This window comes from Chelonia mydas, chromosome 2 (genome assembly GCF_015237465.2).
Source record: "Chelonia mydas isolate rCheMyd1 chromosome 2, rCheMyd1.pri.v2, whole genome shotgun sequence".
Taxonomy (NCBI): Eukaryota; Metazoa; Chordata; order Testudines; family Cheloniidae; genus Chelonia; species Chelonia mydas.
The window spans coordinates 104,373,157-104,385,955 of NC_057850.1; the positions used below are offsets into that span (position 1 = coordinate 104,373,157).

A 12,799-nucleotide genomic window follows, 5' to 3' on the forward strand; every position below is an offset into this window, starting at 1 on the left:
GGACCTGATCTTGTAGTTATGCTCAGATACCACCTACCAGCTTGGGCCCCACATGCAATTTAGGCTGCCGAAAGCCTGTCTTCCCTGGTTTGTGAATTGCTCTAGGACTTAAGCGAGAGATAGACATTTGGACACCTAGATGGAGGCAGCAGTGTGTGTGCTTATAGGCAGAAACTTAGGCACGTAGGAAACTTTTATTCTGAAAACTTAGGCACCGAGTGAGTTTAGCTACATACCAGGTTTGGAAGGAGTTTTATGGATCTCAGTGGAGCCAAAACTTGGATTTAGGTGCCTAAGTATCTTTATGGATGTGGGCCTTAGTGCAGATGAGGATCGATCCCTATATCTGGATTGCTTGTATTTCACAAACTTGTTCACTTATACTTCCACTAGTCTTAGAACCAATGGAAATCTGGAGAAATATAGCCAAATCCTTAAAGATATTTGTAAGTGTTGTTTTGGGTTTGGGGGGGAGAAAGGTTTTTACACTATAGAATTCAATTTCTAAGGATATCTAGAGCCTGCTGAATAATTTCATATCCCTTAACAGTCAATGTGTAGATTAGAATGTGTTCCTCTACAGAAGCAATACTGATTTCAAACATAAAAGCATTCCAAGTTTATCCTGGGCATGCCTTCCAAGCAAAGAGGTGGAATAAACTTTAGAAACTCCAGGACAAATAAAGAAACACTAGTACTGGGTTTATTATTCTGACCCAGTAAATGAGCTGTCTAAAAAATGAAGACAAAAAAAATTAAAGGTCTCTTATCTTGCAAGTCTGAGGAAAGCCTTAATTAAAATCTCTTGCAGTTGTGTTACTGTAGATGCCACCCCCCATTTTGTTGTTGTTGCTTCATCTCTCAGACAGGAGGTTCCCATTGTGTCAAGCACAAGTAGAGGCATCTGAAAAAGATATTGTCCCTTTTCCTTTCTCCAAACTGTAAAGTTTTACCTATCCCTGTTTTGAGCATCAGTGTGAGCAGCGTGTTTTAGAGAAGGGCTCAAGCTGCATTATTCTTATTGGGATCCAGATTATGAGCTCCCTAAAATTTCATGGTACCTATAAAGCTAGGGATTGTTTGCAACATTCAGGTCTGCATCTGGAATTTAGATTTTGAACCTCTAAAGAGAGATAATTCTTTCACTCCCCCTTTTATTTATCATAAAGCACCATACTCCTCATGACTGATTGCTACTACTCAGAGGACGTGGACTTTGTGTGTGCAAAAAAATTTCCTTGAAATTATCTGAACGTTGAGGGGAGGATAAACTTAAAAGAGGCATCTTACATTCTGCCCCGAACAAGCTTGTGCTTAGTTTTATTGCTTCTAGTAGGGTGTTTCATAATCTAAGGCCATCCACCTAAAGTATCCTGCCTCCTGATCTTGACAGCTTCACCATGAGTCATAGCTACAAAAACCCCAGTGAGCATTGCTTTATTGATGGATCGTGGATATGGAATCTGAAAGATAATCTTCCTTTTAAGACTTTCCTCTGAAACAACAGGCATCGACCACTCTCAGAGGCAGATATTAAACATTAAGGACCATTAGTCTGATGTAGCACATCTTGCATTCATATCATATATTGTGCATGTTTATTGGCCATTCAGATTACATTATGATAGATGCAAGCCACACACCATAGGAGATATAAAAAGGATTCTATTTTAAGTCTCTGTATCCTTTCCCTCCCCTATTCCAACTGTGGATTTCCATCCCCAATTCCTATTTTTAATGCTAGCTAACAGAAAAATTGTACTGAAAAATTCCATCCTCTTCCTGGGCTCTTTGCTCTTAAACTAACAACCAGGCCTTAGTGCCAATTTCAGCTATGTTCTTCATAATGAAATTAGACCAGGCACGCAGGGATGGTATCAGTTTCCCTAGGACTCATCAGAGTGAAATTCCCTCCTGTGCCGAGGCCTGTGCACCACTTAAGTCCTAAAAATAATGGTTAATTTGAATTTAAGTGGTGTATGGGCCCTGTGCTGGCCCTCTGCACAGATGGGAATGCCACCGCAGAGGGGGCACTCAGCCATACCTCACAGTACTGGCCCTTCTTTGTCATCTAAATGAAGTAATCAAGTAAACTCAGCTCCAAAGGTGGAATGAAAAACAAAGCCACCTTTATTCCCCAAGTCAGCTTCCAGAGGCTTTTCATCATGGTTTGAATCTGCATTTGACTGGAGCTCAGTACAGCTCTGGTGATATTTATACCACCTGAACAAACTCAAGGAGACTAGAATTCAAGTCTTAAAGGGTCAGCCACAGACTGTTCTTTGAACTTATTCACACTGCAAGTAAAAGGCTAGCTAGCTCCAAACACAGACTGTCATCAAATGGCTGTAAGTACTCACATTTTTGTAGGAGCAATTAAACTTGTTCGTTTTTGAAAGTTACATTAGCAAAGACAGCTTGTGTGAGAGATAGGTGACATTCAGCTCTGGCTCCACTATCGAAATGGAATTTGTGCTTTGATTGCACCATTGCTGCCGATTCATCTCCAGGATGGAATAGCAGCTTTCTATGGAGTGACAATATAATCAGCTAGAGCTATTTGTTTTATTATTATTCATATTTTTTTCTATCAATCAACAGTTAAAAGTAATACAACAAGGAATACTCTAAAATACTGTAAAAATACAAGCCCAGGCAAAATCATATTTATACCAAAAGCCCCAAGTAACAACTCATACATCTTTAAGTGTTCCAGTAAGACAGTAATTTCATTCTGTTAGCAAAATCTATGAGACAGTGAAGCCCCTTTGTGGGGAAAAAAATTATTCTGACACCAAAAGTCAAAAGAAATGAAGAAAGAGTTCATTTGAAAGTATTCTAGGTGCATTTCTTGAACTACAGTAAAATACTCTAATCTGACAACTGCGTCCATTGTTTACAACTTTGTCTACTATTTTGCAACCAGTAGTAAAATGAAAAAACAAGGGCTCAATACTGTAAAGTTTAGCCCCTCCTGGGAGGTCCTGAGTGTTCCCAACCTCAGTGGGGAAGCTGATTTTTAAGTGGTGTTAATAGCACCCTGCATTTCCCAGGATCAGGACCGAAGCAATGGGTAGTCTCATGCAGTAATATTGCCATGTGTCAGAATTTCATATCATGGTTATTTCATTCAGCTATCTCCTCTTTTTTTAGCTCCTATCAGCTGGCTTCTCCATTTCCCCTCCCTCCAAAACTTGTGAAGTGTACTGGATTTGCTATCCATTCTGTATTTTGGGTAAATCACCCTTCCTGTTCCGTTGCAGTACCTAGCCAAGCAATATCCAGGGATATAAAATGGGGGGAGGGTGGGGGGGGGGGGAGAGAGTGTGCACCTCTCCACCCGGAGTAGTACTGGGACAGGGAAGCCATGGGTTCTAAGCTCATCTTCACTAACAGCTGATTATATTTCTGTTTTATAACCACTACTATTAAATATGGTCTCATATCCCAGAGAAAAGCAATTATTAGTCTCCCCATTTTACAAAGATATTAACTGAGAGGTGGTACAACCCATTTCTAGGAGTCTGCTGCTGACTAGTGTGGTGGGGATCCATAGGTTTACACACGAGGGAATTTGTTTTTCCAGTTTTCTTTTTAAACTGGTTTATTGAATTCATAGAGTGAGAAGACACCCTTAAAAACAAGTCTGATGGTTAAAGCAACATGATAATCTGTCATTTATCATGGCATGTGTAACAAAAACACAGTTGTTCCATATTTCAGTTACCTCTCTCACACATTAGCATGGTTAAAGATTTAGAGAGTTTTTTCCTCTCAGTGGTCACCAATATGTTAATTCCCTTGAAGTCTAGTCTTATTCTGTGATTTTGTTGGCAGATGATATGCTTGTAAAGTAGCACTCACTCTTAGAGTCATTTTTAGATGTCCTGCTTCACCTTCTACTCAGCCAAAACTCCCAGAGTCATTGGGAATTTGCACCAGTGTGGCTGACTCACATCTGCTAAGGAATCTGCTGAGTGAGTAGACATTTTGCCTGAATAGATGTTGAGAAAAAAAGTGAGTACTTTGGTCATAGCCCACAGAGAGAGTTCCAAATGGGACAGAATGCAGCTAGTCCATTGATGCTGCATGGTTTATTTTGCTAACTATTTTGCATCAATTTGTTATTTCTATTAACAGTAGGATCCCGGGAATCCAGGACAATTTGTGCTGTTAAAGCCCAAAGCCCATTCTGTGGACTGACTCACAAGCTGTTTATTTGCATGATCCAAGAAAGTAATCTTACAATACATTTATTTAACTTTCAGATTTGTATTAAGGGTCAGGTCACTTGTGCAGCTAGAATAAGGTGTGCATTATGACATTATCCACATATGACAATAGAAAATCACAGAGCCTTCTTTTATTTTAACATCCTAAAACAGCCTTAATGCCACTGTTGGGACTAGGCTGTCTATAATTCATTCTGAGGGCAGATGATTACTATAAAGTTTTGATTGTGCCTTAATTTTCCCATGGTACAAGGGCTGTTTGTTAAATTGACTATGTATGACACAGTCGTCTGGAGTTGCCAGACAAATGCATTTTCAGTACTCTCACATTTCCTGTTTTCTCAATTGAGGTCTGTATTTGTAAATGGTATGAATTCCTAGGCTCAATAACAAAGCAGCTAGCTGATATGTGGCCACATATGGTAAAGAGTATTTTTAAAATATATATGAATCCCTTTTCCGGCCAGTAGGAGGAGGCAGTAATCCCAATGACTCACGTTACTTCCTGACACAAGTAAAGATAGAGAGCAACAGCAAGTCATTTTCTCTCCAAAGACACTAAGATAGTGTGTCTTGTAGTGGCCCTCGGTAACCAGAAAGTCCTGATTTTCATAAAAAACACCATAGCATTTGGACATGCTAGGGCTTGTCTACACTTGGAAGTTTACCAAAATAGCTATTCTGAAATAACTCCCCTCCTGGATAGTCTTATTCTAGAAAGATCATCCACATACTGGCTTGTACCGAAACATTATATGTGATACAGCATGGCCAAAAGGCAGCAGGAGAGTTATCTAGGAGAGATATGTAAGTCCCAGGATGAGAAGAAGCCTTATTCCCTGTAGAGGGAAGAAAGGTTTCTATAGATTAATTAAAAGTACCTGAAGCCAATTAGAGCACCTGAAGCCAGTCACCTGATAAAAAACCCCTGTTTCAATCAGCCAGGGAAAGAAGTTGCAGCAGAGTGGTTTGGAGTTGGAGCAGAGAGCAGTTTGAAGGAGTTGGAGCAGAGTGGTTTGGAGTTGGAGCAGAGAGCAGTCTGAAGGAGTTGGAGGAGTTGAAGTAGAGGAGAGTTTGGAGAAGTGCCGTGGCTGGCTAGAAGACCAAGACCCTAGGTAAAGAGAACCCGGCCTGTGCAGAGAGAGAGGGCAGGAAGCCCAAAAGCTGAAGAGCAGGAGAAAGAAGTAGCCCAGGGGAAGGAAGCACTAGTTCAAGTAGTTTACCACTATCCCTAGGGCCCCTGGGCTGGGACCCAGAGTAGAGGGCGGGCCCGGGTCCCTCCCTCTCCACTACCCTTCTCTGGGTTACTAGTGGGACAGTGGATACGCCAGTTCAGGGGCAGGAAACTGTGCCCCGAATCCCCCCCTAGAAGAGGAAGTGTGGGACCCATCATAATCGTACCGGCAATTTGCCACATATAGTACATTTCCAAGTGTAGACAACCCCTTACTTCACGGGTAACAGGTTAATCGGATTACACTATAATGTATAAATGCTGCAGGCTATAAGCATAAGCTCTATACCAGTCTAACTGAATGCCGACTGTCAAGTGCCATTAAACATCAGTTTTGTTATCTAAAATGTTGGATAATGGCAAAAACTAAGGAGGATCAAAAATATATTTGTTATATGATACTCCCCCAAAACAAAGCTCCGTGTTAGCCTTCTTTCAAGTATTATAATAAATCGCAACTACAGGATTTGTGAGTTAGACTTGTGAAAGAAAATTAACATCTTTTAACGAATACGCTGTAAAAAACTGACCAAGAAGGAACACATAACAATGACACCTCTCTATGGGACTTAATAGGAGCACAACAAAATATACAACTTCCTATTGCACTATTCGTGTCAGATTAGCTACCTGTTCATCTGTCTTTCTAGGGCAGTGGTTCCCAAACTTGTTCCGCCGCTTGTGCAGGGAAAGCCCCAGGCGGGCCGGACCGGTTTGTTTACCTGCCGCGTCTGCAGGTTCGGCCGATTGCGGCTCCCACTGGCCACAGTTCGCTGCTCCAGGCCAATGGGGGCTGCGGGAAGTGGCGCGGGCCATGCTGGCCGCCCTTCCCACAGCCCCCATTGGCCTGGAGCGGCGAACCACGGCTAGTGGGAGCCGCGATCAGCCGAACCTGCGGATGTGGCAGCTAAACAAACCGGCCCGCCAGGGGCTTTCCCTGAACAAGCGGCGGAACAAGTTTGGGAAACACTGTTCTACGGTATTTATAATGCAACCAGCACAACAGTATCTTATCACTAAATTATGAGATCTTCAAATTTCAGGGTATAAACTGATCAACACACAGGACAGGAAAGAATCTCCTATTTCCATGTCCATTTCAGCATTGAACAACTAGTCAGATAGATTATTTGGCCTGAATTCTCATTTGTGGAAAGGGATCTCAGTGTTCCCTAGTGTAAATGAGAACTCAGGCCAAAGAATCAATCTGACTAGTCAATGCAAAAAGCATCCATAAATCAGGATTATATTTGCACTCACTTTAAGGCACCTTTGCACCACAGAGTAGAGAATGAGAATCACTCCCTTTATTTTTTATAGTTAATACCTCTCACTTTTTTCCATAAATGGAAGTATACAGAAACAACCTGAACTGGTATATTGACTGTTCCCTCTGCTATACCTCCATATTGTCTGACTCTCCTTTCATTTGCTCCCTTGCTGGCATATAGAGAATCCAGTCTGAAACCTTTGCTTCTTCTTTCCATGCAAATTGCCCTTTAAGAATAATCTTCATTACTGGTTCCTTAAAAGGAATGCTACTTAATTTTTTTTTTAAGGGAAGGATGTGGAAATCTACACATATATTCAATGAAATGTAGAAACTTACTCTTAGGTCTAAAGGACCAATATTATTATTTATTCAGTTGCTGAGCTTTTCTCTTGTGGTAACAAGGTTTCATTCTGATCTTAAAAAATGCCTCTGTGGCTGATTTCCACACTCCTCCAATGAATATTTCACATGGGTTTTAATTTCGTACATTTTGCAAAGACTGAGTGTCATGGATACAGAATAATGCATTGCTGCTGAAGAGCTGACAAAGAATGGCCAGAAAACAACAAACCCTATACTGGTATCTGAACAGCTCCAGGAAAATCAAAGAGTCAGACAGCTTCAATGAATGCCACAGAATTCCTCTGGGCTCCTTTTTTGTGATTGTTTTTCAAACTTACTTGCATGTCCTTTATCATTAATTCCATTTTGTAGGTTGAAATCCAGATGCCTTTCATTCCTGAATACAAATATTTGTTGATTACATTTTCGTGTCATTTGTAAATTATTCAGAGTAACCCTGAAAGAAAAAAAGAAGCCAATAAGTTCTCAATCCAATGATATTTAAAACCAGATTATTAAATCTTTTCAAGCAGCCAAAGAGCTTCCCCAACTTGACACTGACATTCAAGAGAGTCCTAGTATATTTCCTTTAGTATGTGTAGTTTGCCCATCCCACCCCACCCCCATATAGGGAGAGGAACAAATCCCTCACCAAATTGCAGCAAGGAAACTCAAAGCTCAAGATGGTCTCCAACTGAGTGGAAGAGACTGCAGAATTCAGCTAATGTTTGATACACTCTATTAAGTATCAGGAACTTGAGGGGAAGTGACTGTCTTTTGTTACCATGGCTGCCAAAATATGTGCAGTTATTGATCAGAGTATCAAGGTTGAAAAGACAGTGACAAGAAAAACAACACAGCACGCAGCTGCCATAAGCAAGCTATTTCCAAACTGTAATGACGGTTTGCTGAGAAGGACCTTTCATTTCTATGTCAGCTAGCTAGGTTTGAACTATGGCCGGGTTCTTTCTAATTACTAGGAAAAACTAGATCACACTTCCAGTAAGAGCTCGAGGCCCCAAGCATCTACGAGAATGTTAGGAGCTTCCTACAATCACCCAGATGTTTAAACATACTTTTATTTTTTAATCTGAAGACAAAAAGTGCTAGTTTCTTTTTTAAGGCTGCTGAAAAGTCTTGTTCATAGAGTATGTAAGATCACACCAGAAAACACAAGGACAATTCAAGGTCAAATCTATATCTCATCTCACTGCTTCCCTAATCCATTTGGCACAGCTTACAATCTAGAGGACTATAAAGGATGAATAGTAGGGTTCTTTGCACAAAGCACATGGAAGTGACCTCAGCTGCCCTCCTATGAATAATGAGAGCTATTAGACTGAGGTGATGGCAGTAGCAACAATATAGTACTTTGTAGCTCCCACTTCTGAGCAAGTAGGGGAAAAGCAAGAAGACAGTTCAGTCCTGCAGATATGTATTTACTATGCCAATATTTTTCCTTTTCTTTTGTCGTTATAGCAGTTATAGCAATGAGATATTTATTCTGGCATGGCTAACAGCCCCCAAAGTGTAGCATTTTAGTCATCAGCCATTTTAAATGCACTTCATTTTAAAAAGCTGACAAACAATAATCCATTTCACCAGATCATCATAGTAAAGGACTCATTATGCACAGCTTCTCTGAAGACAATTGTTGTTATGACATCGACGACATGAATAAACAGACAGGTACAGCTCAAGGGGTGATGGGTGCAGTCAGAATAGTGTCCATCATTACCATGCACCTTTCCATCAGTATTCACCTTTTTAACTGTGACAGGGATCTATTTAAAAGCACATGCACGTTATAATCAGATTATCATCCTCAGCTCCCAGGCACTTTGGAGACTTCTTGGTGAGTTCCAAAAATGCTTTTCACTGTGGTGACGTAAAGGATGTGACAAAATACTCTCTGCTTTTATTCTTCCTCCTGTTCTAGATATTTCCTGTTTCGGGGCTCACACAAGTAACAGTTTTCTGAGAAAACAAAAAAGACTGAAAAATGTTAATGGGGGGGGCGTTTCTTTTTTGTGCTGCATTTTCAGGTTCAGCTCCAGCTCAAATGGTGATAAAGGGCGAGATCTGGCCAAAATGCAGACAAAGGCCACCATAAAGCTTAATTTTGCCCTCCTAGAACATGATGTTTCTGGGTACAGGGATCATAGATATAGATATCACAGCAACCTGAGGGTTGCTCTAACTTCCCCTGGCTGCCAATGCTACCATAGGGCTGAAATTGCAGCTGGGGACATAGGAACATCCTGGCCATCTTTGCTCTGGTCAGACTTTTCCAGTGCAGAAAGCAGGAAGAGTGAATCTGCTCAAATGGTTAAGCTGTTTCTATAAGCAACTTGCCCCCTTCCCAGAAGTGTTTTGAAATTATGCCAGATTTGTTACCTTCATGAATGTGAAGGAAACCTTAAAATGTAATCCAAATGTAACCAATGCCGAGATGCCAGCCTGAAATAATAGCTCAGAGAGGTGTGAAATGCAGCTGCCGCATTCCTTTTACTGGGTTGTAATCCCACTACTGTGGAGGGCTCTCCCTGACCCTCAACAGCACCTAGTTGAGGGAGTATCAATGACTTTGCTGAGGTGATGACGTCCCATGCTCCCCCAGAGACTCGTGCTCCAGTGAGCTTGTTCATTCACCCTGTGGGACATACTCCAGTCTGCCTGGAGTCACAGAGGGATGATTCTAAAAGGGAGGACCCCACCTGCCCAAAGAGGCTAGATGGTGGGACACACACCGATCTAGCAGATGGCTCTATTTTGAGTGGCTCTTGCCACTATCACCCTAAGAAAAGGCAGGACCATGACACAGACGTGAGACCACAGCAAAAGGACCAGCAGTGTCCCCCATGTGGAGATGTGGCCGAAGATGCCAGCTTGACTTAAACCAGCCCCTAAACGGTTTAAGTCAATGGAGCTAAATGGAGCTAATGATTTACCTAGGAAAAAGAGGAAAACTTTGACTGCAGGGGTAGGGGGAATGACACATTTTCCCTGAATAAGAGGTTTCAGATTCTGACTATTAGTGGCTGGCTAAAATGTTGGCAGTACTTATGAAACCTGGTCTGGTGACAGGCAGTTGCAGATATTTGAAACTAGGTTCTTAGAGACCTCACTGATCACTTGTTTCCACAGGTTTTATTCCCACTTTTCGCAGCCCTTCAGACACACAGTGGTTACCATTACAAAGTAAGCATTTACCCACAAGTGACTGCATAGTGCTATCTCACATACCACAATTAGTTCCTATTCTAAGTTGAGAAGAAACTGTGATACCTGAGAAACCACTGCAGGCAAATGCTCAACTTTCTTTAAAAAATGGTGACCACTGTGTACTCATTTGGTTGCCTGCATGACACATTTTATTCCCCAACTAGCAGCGAGTACATTAGCTAAATACTTCACTTTTCACCCATCTTGAGAAGTCCTCAAGTTGTTCCTAAACACTTCTCTCTCTGCAGCATATTGCAATGTTACCGTAAGATGCAGCCAAAGGACAGCAATATAGTCAAAAGTACCATATTGCTCATAGATTCATAGATATTTAGGTCAGAAGGGACCATTATGATCATCTAGTCTGACCTCCTGCACAACGCAAGCCACAGAAATTCACCCACCACTCCTTCAAAAAACCTCACACCTATATCTGTGCTATTGAAGTCCTCAAATTGTAGTTTAAAGACTTCAAAGAGCAGAGAATCCTCCAGCAAGTGACCCGTGCCCCATGCACGTCTTCCAATCTGCCCTGGAGGAAAATTCCTTCCTGACCCCAAATATGGCGATCAGCTAAACCCTGAGCATATGGGCAAGATTCATCAGCCAGATACTACAGAAAATTCTTTCCTGGGTAACTCAGATCCCACCCCATCTAATATCCCATCACAGGCCATTGGGCCTATTTACCATGAATATTTAATTACCAAAACCATATTATCCCATCATACCATCTCCTCCATAAACTTATCAAGTTTAATCTTAAAGCCAGATTAAAATATGTTCAAAGTATTACTTTTCTGATATCATGTAATCATATTTTTCTCTCTAGTGTTGGAGTAAAATGGGAGACTTGCCTGTTAACCTGGCAATTTTCATTCTAAGTGTTTCTTCTGTATAAAATGAGCACTATCATCTCTCTTTGTGAAATTATTTCCAATAAGGTTCCTCCAGAAACAATTATGAACTTTTGGGGGGGAGGGGGAGGAGTTACAAGCTTGAATTTTCTAGCAAAGCAACAAAGAAATTCTACAGAAAAGTTCTGCCAACATGTTTTTGATAACTGAGACAAAGCAAATAAAATATATTTAATGACATAAGATATAATGGTATTATCTATAATATTATATTTTTGCATTAGCAAAAAAAAGAGTAAGTATAAACAAGAACAAAAAATTCAACAGTAAGGAGAAGTAGGCTGAAACTGCAATGAGACACAGTATGGATGAGATGTATAAAAAGAAGTGTGAAAAAAATCACACCAGAGGGTAAAGCTAATGATTGACAAATATTGAGTACCAGAAGGACCACATGTGAAAGGGGAAAAAACAGGACTTGTTGACAAGTGAAGAGCTGTGAGAGAAGAGAGGAGCTGAACATATTTTTTTTAATGAGGTGTTAAGTAGATCACCTCGAGAGGTTGGGATAATGATTGTGATGATGAGTTGGCCAGCGTGTGAAAATAGCTAAATAATATGACACTTGGCAAACTCAGGAGAACACTGAAACATGAGATTGTCATTTTATCCAGAAGCTAACTACTCATTCTACTCAAATGACTTTTAGCAATGTTCACAGGAAAAGTGGTGGCCATCTCATTAAAGTAACAGCTTGTAAAAAAAAGGCATGTACTTTTTTTACATGTCCAAGAAATAGCCTAGTATTTAAAATATCAAATCTTTCCCTCTTTCTCAAAGCTTATCAAAACCCAAATATTCTGACACCTTCTAGTTACAGGCCCTTATCCAGCAAACAAAGTTAAGCACTTGCTTAAGTTAAGTTCATACATAAGTCCCACTGAAGTCAATACTTAAGTATTGAGTGGTCTGGTGAATTGGGGACATAATAACCACCCATCATTCTGCTATCTTTCTGTCTATATTGTATTCTACATTGACTTGTGCCTTTAGCAGGTTAGTCTTTTGCAGGGAAACTCTTATTCATTTGACAAAGTTCTCATATTGCACTTTCATGTATACTTAAGGTGCTACATATAACAGATTAAATAATAAAATAAATAAGGAAATAGCAATAAATATGCAGTAAAAGATTAATTTGTTGCATCCCTTATACCCTTCCAAAAAATCCCCACTAGAAATGGAAGCAGGGGGACAGAATTCTGTTAGGCCCAAAATGATGGCTGCATTCTGCCACCAACACAGGAGTACATAGGTGTAGCACAGGGGTTCTCCGTGAATTGGACAGGAGGGATGTATGTGGGTGGAGGAATGGCTGGTAGATCTACGAACACATTCAATCTACCATCTGTGCCCTTGCGCTAACACCTGGCCTCACAGAAGAACTGGAGTGAAGTGAGCTCCCATGGACTTATGCTCCATGGTGAACAAGGGGTTCTAGATACCCTAGGTTCTAGATATCCTATTCTCTTTGAGGTGGGACCATACTATCTATCCATATCCAAGGGGGGAGGGCTGGATTTGGAGGGGGGTGTCAGGATTTGCCTCAAAAATAAATAGGAAAAAACTGTGGGAA

The 12,799-nt window shown here is 40.9% G+C and overlaps 1 long non-coding RNA gene across 2 annotated transcripts in view; it reads right to left on the bottom strand.

Moving 5' to 3' along the window:
• LOC114019526 overlaps positions 1–12,799 on the bottom strand; it is a 784,643-nt gene that overhangs the window by 238,712 nt on the left and 533,132 nt on the right. For both annotated transcript variants that reach the window (XR_006288645.1, XR_006288643.1), the window contains one exon: positions 7,420–7,538. This is a non-coding gene — a long non-coding RNA (uncharacterized LOC114019526). The remainder of the gene's footprint in view (positions 1–7,419; positions 7,539–12,799) is intronic.